Source organism: Lutra lutra, chromosome 13 (assembly GCF_902655055.1).
Source record: "Lutra lutra chromosome 13, mLutLut1.2, whole genome shotgun sequence".
NCBI lineage: Eukaryota > Metazoa > Chordata > Mammalia > Carnivora > Mustelidae > Lutra > Lutra lutra.
In genome coordinates this window covers 67119385-67138541 of record NC_062290.1, presented here as the reverse complement: position 1 = coordinate 67138541, position 19157 = coordinate 67119385, and positions in this window count along the sequence as shown.

Genomic DNA, 19157 nt, shown 5'->3' with positions numbered 1-19157 from the left:
CTAGAGTCTTTAGCACACTTCCCTCCTAATATCATCCAGCTGACCTCATTCTTAAAACTTTAACTTTTGCTTAAAATTTCCACTGTTTTTCCTAAGTCTTTTTTTTTTAATTTTTTTTAGATTTTTTAAATTTATTTATTTGACAGACAGAGATTACAAGTAGGAAGAGAGGCAGTCAGAGAAAGGAGGAAGCAGGCTCCCTGCTGAGCAGAGAGCCCGATGTGGGGCTCCATCCCAGGACCATGGGATCATGACCTGAGCCGAAGGCAGAGGCTTTAACCCACTGAGCCACCCAGGTGCCCCTCCTAAGTCTTTTTTAATAGAATAATTATGCCCATTAAGTTATAGGAATTTCGATGCAGATTCCCCTAGATATCATGGGTGGTCATGATTTTTCTCTTTCCTCCGTAGGGATAACATGTGATTTGCTCACTATTTGAGTACCTGTCTTAGTCTAGGGCATTTATCTCTACCTGTTTCTTTTAGCTATTTATCTCATGTTGCCAGGGACTGGCTCGTGGTGTATATATATATAAATAATATAATGTGGTGGTCGCCAAACTGTGGAAAGAACCAAGATGCCCTTCAACGGACGAATGGATAAGGAAAATGTGGTCCATATACACTATGGAGTATTATGCCTCCATCAGAAAGGATGAATACCCAACTTTTGTAGCAACATGGATGGGACTGGAAGAGATTATGCTGAGTGAAATAAGTCAAGCAGAGAGAGTCAATGATCATATGGTTTCACTTATTTGTGGAGCATAAGAAATAACATGGAAGACAAGGGGAGTTAGAGAGGAGAAGGGAGTTGGGGGAAATTGGAAGGGGAGGTAAACCATGAGAGACTATGGACTCTGAAAAACAATCTGAGGGTTTTGAAGGGGCAGGGGGTGGGAGGTAGGGGGAACCAGGTGGTGGGTATTAGAGAGGGCACGGATTGCATGGACCACTGGGTGTGGTGCAAAAGCAATGAATACTGTTATGCTGAAAATAAAAAAAAATAAAATTAAAAAAATTATAATGTGGTGCATATGTATAAATAATATATATTATATAATAGTATTATATATAATAATAAAATAAAATAAAAATATAATTGTATATATATAAAATAAAGCAAAAATATTATTATAGTCAGTGGCTTAAACACTGCTCATACTTAACATGTTTATAGTAGTCCAGTAGCATTAAGAAACTTAATTTATACCATCTTCTATGATGTTATGAGACAACATGGATGTAGAGGGGAAGTCATATAATTCCTGTGGTATAAACCAGACTATATTAACATCTATAAAAATGACTTCAATGTACATATTTCAAAACAATGTGCAATGATACTGAGATTGAAAAATACCCTAATTTGCTGATGGAAGATCTGAAATACAATGAGATTGAGAAAACTGCCCCTGGTCACTAGAGATTTTAGCAATAACAAGCTGAGTTCACACCCAGCAGGGACTCAACAAAGGCTTATTTAATGACGGAATGAACATTAGTCTCAGTTTAAGATCCGGTGCTCTATGCAGAACATTTCCCACTTATGTCTTCTGGGCACGTTCTTAGTAAACACAGTAGCAATCCCTAGATGCAATTATAGCTTAAAGGGTGTGGGGAAAGAAATTTTTCACTTTTAATTAAAGAGCATGAGTCCCTGTTAAGCAACAGCAGGTTATCTGTCATTCATTCACAGGAATTTAAATCATGGCTTATTTTCACTTAGAGGAAGAACTCAAATCTCAGTCAAAGATAGAACAGGTAATTGCCCTAGGAAACTTTGTTGGCAAGGTCTAGATGGAGATGCATCCAGATCAAATCAAAGTTCACAGGTATTCTCAGTTATGTAGGAAATGAATAGATATATATAGGGGAGTCAAAATTACTAGACCGTAAAGTATGTAAAAATAGCAGAACAGAATAACTTAAATTGTTAGATTGCCATTAGTAGTAAAGTAACATGTAGAAAACAATCTACCTAAAATAAAGTGTTTAGAGCTATAAAATTAGTATTCTTAAAAAAAGATTTGATAAATCTGGCATGATTGTTAAAATGGTATATATGTGTAATATACATATTACACGTATTATACATATGTAAATAATATATGTATGCAATACATATATATAGTTTTAGAAGTATAATCTTTAAAAATGAATAAAACAGTATAACATAACACATATTTTATGTATCATTCAGAAATCCTGTCTTAAATCAAAGAAAAGTATCAGATATGTACCTAGCTATAGTTTTTTTTTTTAGTATTTCCCATATTTGCAAAATATAGAGATGATGATGTCTAACATTAAAAATGATTTAATGAATGCATTATTACACTGTAATTTATACAGGCTATGTAAGAACATGTAAATATCCTTATAATACAATGCTAAGTGAATAAATAAAATATAAAATACATACTCTAATTATAAAGATATAAATTATGTATGCATATAGACAAAGACCAAAGAAGATTATCCAAAAAATGAAATTGGTTACTTTCAGTATATAAACAAAAAATGATGTAGTTTTCTGTTAGGTATCCTTTGTAATATTTTTAAGATAATATTGGTATAGTAAAATTTATATGTGTAAATAGACTGGTATCCTCTTAAGATTATTCGTGAAATTTTCAATCTCCAGCTCTCATAAGTCTCTATATGAATTCTTCCCAAGTGGCTAAAAGGGAGAGTGTTCTTAAATCTTGAATTTATAGTTCAGTTGAGATTCTCATGTGAATATATGTTTGTATATATGTTAATATGTATATTTAATATTTACATGTTTATATAGATATATTATATATATATATATAACCAAATATGTAATTTGAGACCACACACTCTCTCTTTTTTTTCTTCTTCAGAGTAATAAGGCTTAGCAACATTTAATTCAGACAGATTTCAAATATTGCTTTATTGACAGTCTCACATTTGACATCGTTGCTATAACTATAGTGCATACTATATCAAGAGTTGCTCTGTAAGATCCCTAGAGACTCAGTTACTGTGTGCTTTGCATACAGTCTGGGCAAGTATTGGAGTAACATCTAAAATGATAGGGACATATTTTCTTTGAACATTTTTCAAATATTATTTGATATAGATATGACAGTAAATTACTTCTGAAGTCATCAATGCCTGGATAAAATAACACACTTATAAAATTAATAGAAAATATTATTTTATACTAGAAATGTGAAAGCTTTTATTTATAGGTTTATAGTTTTTTATAAAAAATATAATATCACAAACTCTTCCACCTGTTATTGTGTAAAATATACTGAATTTCAAGATCCTATGGGCCCTTGATATTCATGGGAGAACACAACTATAGGAAACCTTGTTATTGTTTTACTTTTATTTATCACTCTAATTAATTTCAATATGAATTTGAAACATCTTAGAGGAAAATCACAAGTACTCCAAGAACCAATGTACAATAGAAAAAGAAATCCGAACTAAAAGAGGAGACATTATCTGTATAATTTCTTGCTAAAGCGAATTACACTGAATCTGTTTACACTGTTTACAGTGACCAGAACATAGCAAGGAACCTAATAGATTACAGAACTCTAATTTTTAAAACAAAATCATGTGTGGGTGGGAGGACGGGGTAACTGAGTGATGGGCATTAGGGAAGGCACCTGATGTAATGAACACAGGGTATTATATGCTACTGATGATTAACTGACCTCTTTGTCTGAAACTAATGACACACTGTATGTTAATTAATTGAATTTAAATATAATAACATTAAGAAAAAAACAAATACATGTGGGCAAACATTTCACTAGTCCTAATGTGGAAGAATTTATTGCTGGTTTCATTCCATCTGGTCCTTACCTATTTTAGTAAATAGTATGTATCTATTGTAGTTCAGGCAAAGACTTGAAGTTGACTTGGACTCCTCTCTATCAAATGACAAACCCAATCCATCAGCAAATAAAACATGTCTACTTTCTTTCTTTTTTTTTTTTAATTTTATTTATGTATTTGACACAGAGAGAGAGAGAGAGAGAAGCACACAAGCAGGGGGAGAGGCAGAGAGAGGGGAGAAGCAGGCTCCCTGCAGAGCAAGGGAAGCCCGATGTGGGGCTCGATCCCAGGGCTCCGGGATCATGACCTGAGCCAAAGGCAGTGGCTTAACCCACTGAGCCACCCAGGTGCCCAAAACAGGTCTACTTTCAAAATATATCCACAATCTGGGGGTGCCTGGGTGGTTCAGTGGGTTAAAGCCTCTGCCTTCGGCTCAGGTCATGATCCCGGGGTTCTGGGATCGAGCCCTGCATCGGGCTCTCTGCTCAGCAGGGAGCCTGCTTCCTCCTCTCTCTCTGCCTGCCTCTCTGCCTGCTTGTGATCTCTCTCTCTCTCTGTCAAATAAATAAAATATTAAAAAAATATATATCCACAATCTTTCTTTTTAAAAATTATTTTTATATATGCATATATTTAATTTATTATTATTTTTTTTAAGAAAGAGAGAATGCAAACAGTGGGAAGGAAAAGGGAGAAAGAGAATTTAAGCAGGCTCCACACTAAGCTTGGAGCGGGATGTCAGGCTCCATCTCATGCTCAATCTCACAACTCTGAGATCATGACCTGAGCTGAACTAAGAATCATATCCTTAACCAACTGAGCCACCTGGCACCCCCACAATCTGACTCTAAGACCTTCACAGTTACTCTTCCGGTCTGAGGCACCGTCTCTTACCTGGATTATTTCTATAATGTTTTAACGGGTCTTCCTGCATTTATACTTGCTCCCTTGCAATTAATTTAATCACAGCTGCTAGTGTGATTCTATTAAGCAGAAACAGAGTAAACACACTCCTCTTCTCAGAACCCTCCCATGCTGCTGAGTGAAGGGTTATAAGGCCCTATGTAATGAAGCCTCTGCTACCTCTCTTTTTATCAGCCACCTTCTTTTTCATTGCAATCCTCTAGCTGCACTGGATTATATGGAGTTCCTCACATACACCAGGCATTTTCACACCTCAGGAGTTTGGTTATTTCTGTTCCCCTTGCTTGGCATGCTCTCCTCCAGAGAGCTGCACATCCTGCTCCCCACAGATCTCCTTTAAAGGTCAGCATATTAATGAGCAGTTTCATGATCATCCATTATAAAATTACACTTTTTTCTATACTTATTATTCTCTTACCCAGTTCTATTTTTCCCTTCTGACCATTTATTACCATATGCTAGATGTACCAATATAGCTACTTGTTTATCTGTGATAGGGTGAGGATGAGGAGAAACTGGAGGAATAAAGAGCTTAGGGAATTCCTATTCCAGTGTTTTGCTTGTGGTGGGGTGGCCAAATGGGTTTAAAGTGGAAGGAGACCCTGACCTTGCACACTCTACCAGTGGATACTTAAGCTACTTTAAAATGGAATTCTCACCTCCATTCCCTTTGATTATGCAGAGAAGGTCAGGGGAGGTACTAATGTGTTTTATATCTCAAGCAGCACCTAGCCATCTGGGAACCACAGCCCCTAGATACAACTGTCCTGTTTTAAGTCATTTGTAATATTCATGGATCTTCCAACATCTTTAGCTTCTACCCTGCAGAGCCTGAATTTTCAATTTTCTCTATCCCTTCCCCCTCCTTTTTTTTTTTTTTAAATTAACCTATATCCTCTTTCTTTTTCTGAATCCATGAACTGTATCCTGCAGACTGAATTCTTGCAGTCTCTTTGCAGTGACTAGAAGGGGTCTTGATTTCTCCAAAGTTGGATAGTTTTTGATTCTCCATATTCAGGATCACTAGGTCTGCTTCCTCTATTCTTATGATCCCCATCATTTCTGTGCTGATGGGGAAAATGAAATCATTTTCTGCTCTTGGTTAGACCATAGCCTGTTCCCTATCACGGATATTATGGTCTATGGGTTGGACAGAACCTAACTTTCCCACCACTCTTCTCTGATGGACAACAGATGGTTAAGATGAATTATTTAAATTGGTCCTATTAATGTTGATTATATATTGTAATGTGGTAAAGATTCATAGATTTGTTGTAGACAGGGAACCTTTTTCCAGTGGTCTGTCAGTTTGTGTTTACCCTGAGTTGCAAAATATTGTAGCAAGACCCTCTTCAAGCTTTTTGTTGAGTCTTATCAAGGTGTCACATGCTTCTCCTGTTACATATTATTATGGATATATCTTATATTTCCCAATCCTTGTCATTGATGCCCTCCTGATCTTCAAGAAATAGGGCATTGAAATTATAAGTGTAATTCTCGATAATATTGTTTGAATGGAATGAAAGCTCTTCTATGATATTTGGTATTCTTTGTTTCAGAAGAATACTTTTCATAATATGATATACTTTCTATTAATCTCCTTGGTGTGGGTATTCTCTTAAAATGATAAAGAGGAGGTCTAAAGTGATGAGTCACATCGTGTGAAAACTTCCTATAGCAAATGCCCTAAAAATGATCCCTTTGGCACAATCCTTAAACTGCATTTCCACTGTACCAATGTTATCATGTCAAGTGTTGAGAGAGGTTTAAGCCATTTTAGCTGTTGAGAATTTCAGCGTATTAGTAGATAGCTAGAGCTTGAAAGTTTTTAATTTTAATTTTTCACCTTTACCAATGTAATTACTTTATCCCATACACTGAGAACACTTACTAACAGTTAATTCTCATAAATATGGGGAAGCTATAATGAGAGGGCCAGTACAAATGACCTCCTGTATTTCTTGTGATAAGCTCATTATCATGTATTCTTGACATTTATGGAAATTTTAAGTGATATTGCAATCACCCATACAATATCTCATTGATAAGCGATTCTGATAATCCTGCAGCAGAACTCTAGAAATTCTGATAGGGGCTGACTCTCACTATCCCTCTGAATTTGATGCTTTATTTACCTTCTCCTCTGGCCAGAGCTCTAATTTATCATGATGTATTCTCTTTCTCCACCCACCGTGGCTTTCATGATGGGCTGAGGGAACCACTTCCCAAATTGATACCCGATTTCATACTTGATATCTTCATTTTGATCTCTAATAGGAATCTCAAAATGAACATGGCCAAAACAGAACTTATACACATGAAGATTTGTTGAGGTATATTTGACAAATAAAATTGCATATATTTAATGTGGACAACATGATGACTTGATATACACTGTGAAATATTTACCATGACCAAGTTAACACATCTATCACCTCACATAGTTACCTTTTGTGTGTGGTGAGGATGCTAATGTTTGCTCTTTTAGAGGTGCCTGGGTGGCTCAGCCAGTTAAGCTGCTGGCTCTTGATTTCAGCTCAGGTTGTGAACTTAGCACTGTGAGATCAGACTGGCATCAAGACTCCGTGGTCAGCAAGGAGTCTGCTTGTCTTGGTCTTCCTCCCCTTCCCTCTCCGCCTCTTCCCCCTGCTCATGCTCTCTTGTGCTTGCACATGCTCTCTCCCTCTAAAATAAATAAATACAATCTTAAAAAAAAGGAAAAAGATTTGCTCTTTCTGCAAATTCATGTATACAGTATAGAATTATTAACTATAGTTACAATGTTCTACATTAGATCTACTGAACTTATTTGTCTTATAACTGAGAGTATGTACCCTTTGATCAATATCTCCCCATTTCTCCTACCTGCTCCCAGACCCTGGAAATTGCCATTCTACTCTGTTTTTAAGTTCAATGATTTTTGTTTTGATTATTTTCATGTTAAACCTGTCCTCCTTATCTCACCAATTAAATGTTGCCACTGTTCAAATTGTGAAAACCATCATTGTAGACATCAACAGAGGGATATTTATTACTTCGCTGACTTCTCCTCTACTTAAATACATAACGTTGGAGAGTTAAAAAGGTCAGTCCTAGACCTTCTGTCATCTTTTGGCCTAAATTTTCTAGGGGAACTTATTTGCTCCCATGGCTTGAAATACAGTCTATAGATCATCTCTTTTTCTTTTCTTTCTTTCAAAGGTGACATCCAAAGCATAAACAAATTCCTATGGCTCTGCTTTCAAAATATATTCCCAACCCATTTCTTCATCTTATTTACTCTGTGGCTGCCCTATTGCAAGCCACCATTCTCCCTCTTTTTAAATTTTTAATTGAAGTATAGTTAACTGTATATTATGTTAGTTTCAAGTATACTACATAGTGATCCCACCATTATCTCTTTTGGAGACTACTTTGGATGACCCAACTGGTCTCTCTGCTTCTATCCTTTCCCTAATAATGTTTATTCTCTTTATAGCAAGAAATAATTCAAAAAACAAAACAAAACTAATAAATCATAAGTTAGATTACACTTCCCCTCTGCTTAAATGCCACCAACAGCTTCTTGTTACATATTCAATAAAGTCCAAATTTCCTCTACTGACCTACAAAGCTCTATATCATCTGGCCTCTGCTTATTTTGTTGATCTTATTTCTTACCACTTTCCTCTTTGCCCCCTAACTTCAGTCATAGCGGCTTTCTTTTCCTTAAACATAAGGAATGTAACCTGTTTCTGTCTCCATTCACTGGTTTCTCTACCAAAAATTCTCTGACTCTAGACACAGATACTGTCCTCTTCCAAGGTAAATTAACTCACCCTCCTTTACGTCCACTCATTCTATAGCATAACACCTGGTTTTCTTTTCCTTAGGACACTCTGAATTCTCTTGTTTATCTTCTGTCAACACACTCTAGGAAGTAACTATTATAAGTTCAGGCACCTTCATTCATTCATCCACCCACAGAATCCATAACAGGGCCTGGCATTAGGTAGACACTCAATAGTTTCAACTGAATTAGTGAAATGTATGTAAGTCCTATTGGTCTTGGATCTTCACCTCCTTCAGTGTTTTTAAAAGACTAACAAACCGGGGCTGGGATAATTGGGTGATGGGCATTAAGGAGGACATGTGATGTGATGAGCACTGACTGTCGTATACAATTGATCATTTCTTGAACTCTACACCTGAAACTAATGATTTACTATCAGTTGGCTAATTGAATTTAAATTTTAAAAAAGGGGGAAAAAAAGACCGACAGACCCTTTTATTGCTATTTACATTTCTAATTATATAACTTTGATGTGTGTGCAACTTAGGTATCACTAATCAGTGTTTCATATCAGGAGTCTCTTGTTTCAGTTCAGCATTCCAAAGAGAGATGTTTGCACATTTCACTATCACCCTCACAAGGCTCCAGTCTCTAAGTGTTGTGGGACATTATGGCAGAGTTGTATATACAGACTACCTGCTGGAGAAGCAGGGTTACAAATGAAGCCATCATCTCAAGTCAGAGAAGGGAAGATTGAGTGCAGGTAACGGAAACACCCTCCCTCTCTTCTGAAGTCCAGGGATACGTTTGTAAAGACTCAGCTTTTATGTGTATTGGGAAACTTAAACAATCCCTTTTGTCTGGATTTCTAACTTGGTTGAGACATCTAAATCTTCCAATATAATCCTAGGACAACTTCCCCAGCAAGAATGAACTCCTAGGCATCCAGGAACCCTCCACTTTATTTGAAATTCCTGACCTCACTTTAGGGAGCCCCTGAGTTCTCACAGCCATATTCACTTTATTCCTATGTCCAGGAAGAAATTTAAAAAAATATATAAAAACTATGAGACAACCACCTTATAACCCTATTGTCCTCTTTTTTCTTTTCATAAGCTGCCTTATTGGCCTATTAAATTCAGAGCTATGATTCATTAAAAGACAGTTCCTATTTCTTCAAGTTCAGATAGCATGAAACATTTCTAGAAGGTGAAGTGGACATCTTTGCATTTCCCCTAATGCAGCAAAATAAAAAATATAAAACAAACTGGTTTTGTTTTATTAAAAGTCATATTTCATATTTCAGCCACACTAAAATAGGCTGAAAGCTGATGTGATTATGCTAAAAAATTCTTCAAACTCAGTGTTGAGGACAGGGATGGCACAAGTAGTGGGGGAGGAAGAGAATTCGGTTCTGTTCTTGCATGGAATTGCATAGCCAAGTATTTCTTAAAGGGCGCAAAGAAACCCATCCTGTCCCATTGGTGAGGTTGTAGCACCAGCACTCTGTGGTGTCAACCAGCTCAGTACAAAATGAGATTCATAAGGAGTTTAAAAACTTTGATCCACAGGAAGCCCCAAAGCAGCACATTTAAAACGACCCTGCATTCCTAATTCAGATGATGAGTGTGACCGAGGCAAAACAGGCGGATCAGCAGTTCCCGCGCTCTTGGATTCCCTGAGGGTCTTCACAAATGAGACTGACCCTTTCAGAAATGGATTCTGACTGGGCATGATACTACAGCACATTATATCATGGTAAACAGGCTGGGAACTTTCCCAGGGGCTTGTTTTAATGATAACACACCAGGCCAAGCAGGCAATGTCAGATAGCACTATAATCCCTTAGGAAGTTTAATCAAGGTGTGGCATTAAAACACTTTAATGCTGTGGTGCCTGGGTGGCTCAATTGGTTAAGCATGGGCTTTTGGCTCACGTCATGATCCCAGGGTCCTGGGGTTGAGCCTCATGTCGGACTCCCTGCTTAGCGAGGAGTCTGCTTCTTCCTCTCCTTCCCACTCATGCTATCTTCATTGCTATCTCTGTCTCTCTTACTCTCTTGAATAAATTAATAAGATCCTTTAAAAAAAAAACATTTTCATGCAGATTCCCATTATTTTTACATATTTCCTATGTTTTTTTTTTTAGGCAAAGAAAACCCAGGAAAAATTTAAATTACCTGTTCTCGATCATATTCGTATAGTAGTCATAATCATACAGTAAAACAGATAAGAAATATGGAAAGACAATTTTGTATCAGGACTCCTCTTCATCCCTTATTAGTTGACCGCAGCCAAGTCATTCAACTTGGCTAAGTTCCAGTTTCTTTATTTACGATAGTAATTATAGTAACAATAATTCTTACACAGGATCGGTATGAGAATTAAACTTCACATAAAATCCCTTTGTACACTCTGAATTGTCTTTCACTATTTTTATTTCTGTGATCACTAACGTCCTGTACTTTCAGAATTGCTGCCTATTCTCTCCATATGTGATCTATAGTGTACTGTACTCTGTGCAGATGACAGAATTTCAGTCTCAGGTGGGAATGTTCTTGAGCATTATCTAGTCAAACAACTAATTCAGTGGTTCAACCTTCTCCAGAAGTGTATATAAGTAACTACTTGAACCTCTTCATTGACAGGGAACTCTCTACTTTGAAACACTTTAATCATTTGTCAGCATTGACTGTTGGAAGTGCCACCCTGAGCTGAAACTATCTCCCTCTAACTCACATTCAGTCATTTTAGTACTACTCCTGTAGTTCATATATTTAGCCTGGCTGTTTTATATTAACCTTTTCCATATATGGTAAAACTCGGTAAAAACCTCTTTTCAGGAGTATATTAGTAGTTAATTAATAATTGAAAATTTTTAGGAAGGTAATACTTTTGTTTCACACTTACGATAACATTTTGTAAAACACAAAACCCACTATCCATGTTTTCCATGGCAAATTGAATAGAGGAGTTGTGGTCTCCAGCACGTTTACCCACTCGTCTGTCATGGGGCACTGTGGGGGAGGTGGCCAGATGAGGTAGAGGATACAAGCAAGTGCTGCACAAACCAAAGGTTTGGAAAAGGACCATTTCAATGTGAAGAATTTGCTCTGTGGGTGGAAATTCAAGTTGCTATGCTCATACTTGACCGGACAAGTAGGTGAAAAAAGGGGCTATGAGACAACCTGACATCTCTTCATTTTATTTATACAAAGATACTAAACTGCTCTATTGAATTGTGTTTGTATGTTTGACTGAGTAGCTAATTTTATGACAGGAAAACAGACACTTTTGGTGAGTTGCAATTTCCATCTTATAAACTGGAGTGATAATGGTCAGGTTGGGGTAATTAATTAGCACCTAAATAAGATGCAGTTTATTTATTTATGTATGTATTTTTTTTTTTTAAGATTTTATTTATTTGACAGAGAGAGACACAGTGAGAGAGGGAATACAAGCAGGGGGAGTGGGAGAGGGAGAAGCAGACTTCCCGCTGAGCAGGGAGCCTGACGGTGGGACTCAATCCCAGGACCCTGGGATCATTACCTGAGCCGAAGACAGACACTTAATGACTGAGCCACCCAGGCACCCCAGTTAGATACAGCTGAAATGACTTACTTGAAATACACTAATGTATCTAGGATTATACACACTAAAATAATTACTAATAGTATTACAATCATCCTAGGTTTGCAAATATTTAATTCCCAGGGAATTTATTTCTTTCAAATTAAAAACAGAATCTAGGGGCGCCTGGGTGGCTCAGTGGGTTAAGCCACTGCCTTCTGCTCAGGTCATGATCTCAGGGTCCTGGAATCAAGCCCCACATCGGGCTCTCTGCTCAGACGGGAGCCTGCTTTCCCCTCTCTCTCTGCCTGCCTCTCTGCCTACTTGTGATCTCTCTCTCTGTCACATAAAAAAATAAAATTAAAAAAATAAAAGAAAGAAAAGAAAAACAGAATATAAATTTATGTTTTATCACATGTTCTTCCTATCTTATAAATGATAAAAAGAAGCACAAAATGGGTAAGTAATTTGTCCATCTTACATGGGTAGTAGTGAAGTGAAGCAGATGATTCCTTAATGTTCAAAATCATTATGTAACACTGCTTGCTATACAACAATATTTACACATACTTGGTTTTTGATAATTTTACTACCTATGGTTTGTGTATGCAGACTGTTTTATTTTCTTATATCTATAATCTAAATTACCTTTATTGGGGGTGCCTGGGTGGCTCAGTGGTTTAAATTACCTTTATTGGATAGGAAAGACTTAACTATGGGATGGATTATTTCTACCATACCTGTGTTTATTTTTTTTTAATTTTTAAAATCTTAGAATCTTTGTTTTTTTAAAGTTTCTTTTAAAAAAGATTTTATTTATTTATTTTAGAGAGAGAGAAAGTGAGGGGGGAGGAGCAGAGGGAAAGGGACAAGCAGACTCTGCTCTGAGCTTGAGCCTGACATGTGAGTCTGATGCAAGGCTCAAGCTCAGGATGCTGAGATCATGACCTGAGTCAAAGCCACGAGCTGGATGCTTAACTAAGTCACTGAGACGCCCTTTATAAAAGAAGTTTTTATTCAAATCCAGTTAGTTAACATACAGTGTAACATTAGTTTCATGTGTGATTCAACACTTCCATACAACACCCAGTGCTCATTACAAATGCACTCCTTAACTCTCATCACCTATTTCACCCATCCCACCCACCTCCCCTCTGGTAACTATCAGTTTATTCTCTGTAGATAAGAATCTGTTTCTTGGTTTGCCTCGCTCTCTCTCTTTTTTCGTTTTGTTCATCTGTTTTGTCTCTGAAATTCTACAGATGAGTGAAATTCTATGGTATTTGTCTTTCTCTGACTTATTTCACTTAGCATTATACTTTCTAGTTCCATCATGTTGTTGCAAATGGCAAGACTTCATTCTTTTTTATGGCTGAGTAACCTTCTATTATATATATATATCAATCACTTCTTTATCCATTCATCATTCAATGGACAATGGACACTTGGGCTGTTTCCTTAATTTGTCTTTTGTAGATAATGTTGCTATAAACATCTGAGTGCATATATCCCTTTGAATTAGTATTTTTGTATTCTTTGGAATAAATACCTAGTAGTGCAATTGCTGAATCATAGGATATTTCTATTTTGAACTTTTTGAGGAACCTCCATACTGTTTCTCAGAGTGGCTGTACCAACTTGCATTCCCACCAACAGAGCAAAAGTGTTCCCCTTTATCCACATCCTCACCAACACCTGTTGTTTCTTGTGTTGTTGATTTTAGCCATTCTGACAGGTGTGAGGTGATATCTCGCTGCAGTTTTGATTTGTATTTCTCTGATGATCAGTGATCAGCATCTTCATGTCTGTTGGCCATCTGTACGTCTTCTTTAGAAAAATGTCTGTTCATGTTATCTGTACATTTTTTAACTGATCATTCATTTTCTGGGTGTTGAGTTTTGTAAGTTCTTTGTATTTTTTGGATACTAACCCTTTATTAGATATGTCATTTACAAACATCTTCTCCCACTGTCTGTATGTTGCCTTTTAGTTTTGTTGATTGTTTCCTTCGCTGTGCAGAAACTTTTTATTTTGATGAAGTTGCAGTAGTTTACTTTTGCTTTTGTTTCCCTTGTCTCAGGAGGCATATCTAGAAATAAGTTGCTAGGCCTGATGTCCAAGAGGTTACTGCCTGTGCCTGTGTTCTCCTCTAGGATTTTTATGGTTTCAGGCCTCACATTTAGGTCTTGGATCCATTTTGAATTTATTTTTGTGTATGGTGTAAGAAAGTGGTCCAGTTTCATTCTTATAGATGTAGCTTTCCAGTTTTATGAACACCATTTGTTGAAGAGACATAGCTGTTTATTAACATAATATGAAGGATCATTTCATCAACGCTCCTGATACTGTTCTAAGTGATGGAGTCATGGAAATGATCAAAGCAAACAAAAATTAAAATTTATTGCCCAGTACAGAAGACAAAGAGATAAAGGGGAACTATCCAAAACTACTGTTCATTCCATTTCTACTGATTATTTGTTTGAAATATATTAAATTTAATTTTAAAAATAAAAACATCTCCTACATTTCAAAGCAAAGTAATTTAGTCTATTTATTCTTAACCATTTAGAGTTAACTTTTTAGGACATATTGATTTATGCTTCATATGTCTTGTATGCCTCACTCTGTTTATTGGATGGATATATACAGCACTTCTATTCCAAAGACATTATCGAGGTGACATTTAGTGTCTCTTCTTTTCAACAACCAATGTACTATACTCAAAATTATAAATATATTAAAATCTAATACTAGATTTACCTTGAGGCAGAGTTCAGTAGGTAAAACCCAAACTAAAAAATACCTCAAAGTAAACTTGAAATAAATAGCTTTCTATAAATCATAAACCACATACATGGTGGATCATTTTTCTTTTCATTTAATTCACCTATGTGTAACAGTACACTTTTGGGCAGTGGGAGCAATAGAAATAAATTAATAGAAGAATTGAATAATACAACATTTTATCTCTGACTATTATAAATACAGTCCATCTGTTCTTTTCTGGGTTAAATATACCCTTATTTTAAATGCAGGCAGGCAGAGGAAAATAAATTGTCTTTTCCCATCACCATTTTACTTCTTGGCTTTTTCTGTCCTGTTTCAAAAATGTCTCAGATATGTGACTCCTGACTCCATTCTTTCTATAATAAAATGCTAAATCTGGTTTAGTGTGATATTATGAATCTGGAGATACAACCACATTTTCTCAAGAACCTATTAAATTCAGCCAACAGCAACTTAGCATTAAATGGTTTAAAATAAAAATGTAGTCAGCCTCAAAATGCATAAGCATCTTGTGTGTATAGCAAGCCTTAAATATAATATAAATATTGATAAGGCAGTAATATAAACCACCTGTTTTTAGTCAGGCAACCTTTAGTAAATACCCTACTTCCCATCTCCCATACCATCCTTTTGAATATCTACACAGAGAATATTCTTTCAATATTACCAAATTTAACTAATTCAACTTGTATGGAAGTATTTAGTGACCTACTTCTTTCATACAGTATGATTTACTTAAATTTAATTTAAAAATCCAGTCTATATTATTAAATGCAAAATAGTACAACAGTGTGCTGGAACATACAAAAGAATTTAAACAATGAAAGCAGAAACATGTACTAGATCTAAATTTGTGACAAATTATATTATAAATCTAGTAATATATATTAAAATTCCAATTTGAAATATATATAATTATTCATATATCAACCACAGTGTTCTTAGAAAACAAAATCTAAATTTGTGAATATTGCAAAAATTACATTTACTAGGTAAATTTTATTTTGTCAGAATATTTTAAAAGTATTTTGGAAAGACAAATTTCCATATATAAATTAGAAAATGGGATGAATTCATAAAGGTACTCCACGGGACACACACACATAAACACATATTAACTCACCTCTCATGTTTTAAATGGCTTTTCAACATGGAACTCCATTTTAAGAATTAATTTCATTTGTCCTGATTATTATTATTATTTTTTAAAGATTTTCTTTATTTATTTGACAGACAAAGATCACAAGTAGGCAGAGAGGCAGGCAGAGAGGCAGGCAGAGAGAGAGGAGGAAGCAGGCTCCTTGTTGAGCAGAGAGCCCGATGTGGGGCTCAATACCAGGACCCTGGGACTGTGACCTGAGCCAAAGGCAGAGGCTTTAACCCACTGAGCTACCCAGGTGCCCCTTATTTGTCCTGATTATAAAAATAATTTATGCTTATTGTAAAACAAGATGTTATGGAAAAATGAAACACAAAGAAAAAAAATCATCCTGTATTCCTCCGTTAACTTTTCCAAGCAACTATTTCATTTAAAATTTAAATTTATGCATGTTCTACTCTCCTCAATTAAAATTAAAACATAAGTCTTTTTTCATATTATTGCAAATACTTCATAAACATAATTTAATGGTTGCTTAATGTCCATCAAGTGAAATATTTCTCAAAATGTTGACCACAAGTAACTGGAACAGGATATTCTAAAGCAGAATTTGTGGGATGGGGCTCAATAATGTGCATTTTAAACAGTTGATTTTTATATATTTTATATATTTGATTTTGAGAAGCAGTAATTGATTAAATGCACTAAAATTTATTTAACCATTTTCTCATTTTTTAGAGCCAAGTTGTTCTAATTTTCTAAATCATAAATAACATAACTGAGATATATCACATACCATAGCATTCATTTATTTAAAATGCATTTTAGTATATTCACAGAGTTGTGCCATCACCATCACTTAACCTTGGAATATTTTCATTACCCCTTAAAGTAACTCTGTCCCTTAGCAGGCATTCCTCACCCTCACATCAGGCAACTACCTACCTATTTTTTGTCTCTACTGATTTGCTTTTTTAGGGTGTTTTATATAAATGGAATCAAACAGTATGTGGTCTTTTGTGACTTGATTCTTTCATTTAGCATAAAGTCTTCAACGTCCATCAGTTGAATTGTGTATCAGTACTTTTTCCTTTTTTAATTATCAAATATTCTATCTTATGGTTTTATCACCTTATGTTTATCTGTTCATCAGTTGGTGACTATTTGGCTTGCTTCCATTATTTGGCTATTATAAGCAACGCATAAACATTTTTGTGCATGTTTTTGTGGGGGCACATATTTTCATTTCTCTTGGGTATAAACCCAGGAATGGTAGTGTTGAATTATGTAGTATCTTATGTTTGACATATTAAATACCAAACTGTTTTCCAAGGAAACTGCACCATTTTACATTCCTTTTTTTTTTTTTTAAGTTTTTTTAATTTATTTGAGAGAGGGATATAGAGCAAGATCATGAATGAGTAGGGGGAGAGGCGGAGGGACAAGCAGACTCCTCACTGAGCAGGGAGCCCAACATGGGGCTCAATCCCAGGACCCTGAGATCATTACCTGAGCTGAAGGCAAATGCTTAACTGACTGAGCCACCCAGGTGCCCCTATTTTGCATTTCTACCAGCAAAGTAGAAAAATTTCTATTTCTTTCCATTTGGTATGGAGTAGTTTTACTTTGCATTTCCCTATTAACTAATTATGTAAACACCTTTCATCTACTTATCAGTCATTTGTATGTTTTTTCTAGAGAAAATTTATTCAAATTTTTTGCCTATTTAAAAAAATTGGGGGAACCTGGGTGGCTCAGTAGGTTAAAGCCTCTGCCTTCGGCTCAGGTCATGATCCCAGAGTCCTGGGATCGAGCCCCGCATCGGGCTCTCTGCTCCACGGGGAGCCTGCTTCCCCCTTCTCTCTCTGCCTGCCTCTCTGCCTACTTGTGATCTCTGTCTGTCAAATAAATAAATAAATAAAAATCTTAAAAAAAAAATTGGGTTATTTGTCTTCATTTTTCAGTTGTATGAGTTCTTCAGATATTCTAAACACAAGTCCCTTATCATATGCAGGGTTTCTAAATATTTTCACCCATTCTGTAGGTAGTCTTTTGACTTTTTTTTTTTTTTTAAAGATTTTATTTATTTATTTGACAGAGAGAAATCACAAGTAGGAAGAGAGGCAGGCAGAGAGAGAGGAGGAAGCAGGCTCCCTGCTGAGCAGAAAGCCCGATGTGGGGCTCGAACCCAGGACCTGGGATCATGACCTGAGCCGAAGGCAGCGGCTTAACCCACTGAGCCACCCAGGCGCCCCAGTCTTTTGACTTTTTTGATAGTTTCAGTTGTAGCACTAAAGGTTTTGATTTTGATGAAATCAAATTTATCTAGTTTTCTTCACTTTTCATTTGTGCTTTGGGTTTCAAGATTTATATACAAAATGATGTCATCTGCAAGTAAAGATAGCTTTAGATCTTCTATCTGGACGTCTTTTATTTATTTATCTAATTTCCTTAAATACAACTTACAGTATGATTTTGAATAAGAGTGGTAACGTACTTTCGTCTTCTTGCAGAATTCAGGCAGAAAATAGTCCTTTACTATTAAATATGATGTTAGCTCTGAGTTTTTCATACATGTCCCTTATCAGGCTAAGGAAATTATCTTTAATTTCCAGTTTGTTGAGTGTTTTTTATTATGAGACAGCATTGGAATATGTAAGTGTCTAATCTGCATCAACTGAATGAGTATATAGCTTTTATCCTTTTTTTTTATCCTTTTTTTACAACCATAATGCATTACATTGATTACTTTTCATATGTTAAATTGCATTCTTGCATTCTTTGGATAAATCCTACTTGATTATTTGTATTATTCTTTTTGTATGTTGCTGAATTTGACTTGCTAGCATTTTGTGGTGGATTTTTGCATCTACATTCATATTAGATATTTGTCTCCACCTTTGTTTTTTGTCTACTTTTAGTATCAAAGTAATATTGGCTCATATGATAGCTTTAAAAATATTTCCTTCTTTTTTTATATTTCTTACAAGACACTGTGAAGGACTGGGATTAAGTCTTCTTTTAAAGTTTGTACATTCACCAATAAAACCATCAGGGCTTTCCAATGGGCTTCCCCCCATTTTTTTTTTTCCTGTGTATGTACAAGACCTGCACATGTGTGGGACCTTCTAGATATCTAGAAATGGTAGAGCTTTACAATCTTCCAATGGACATCTTATTCCCC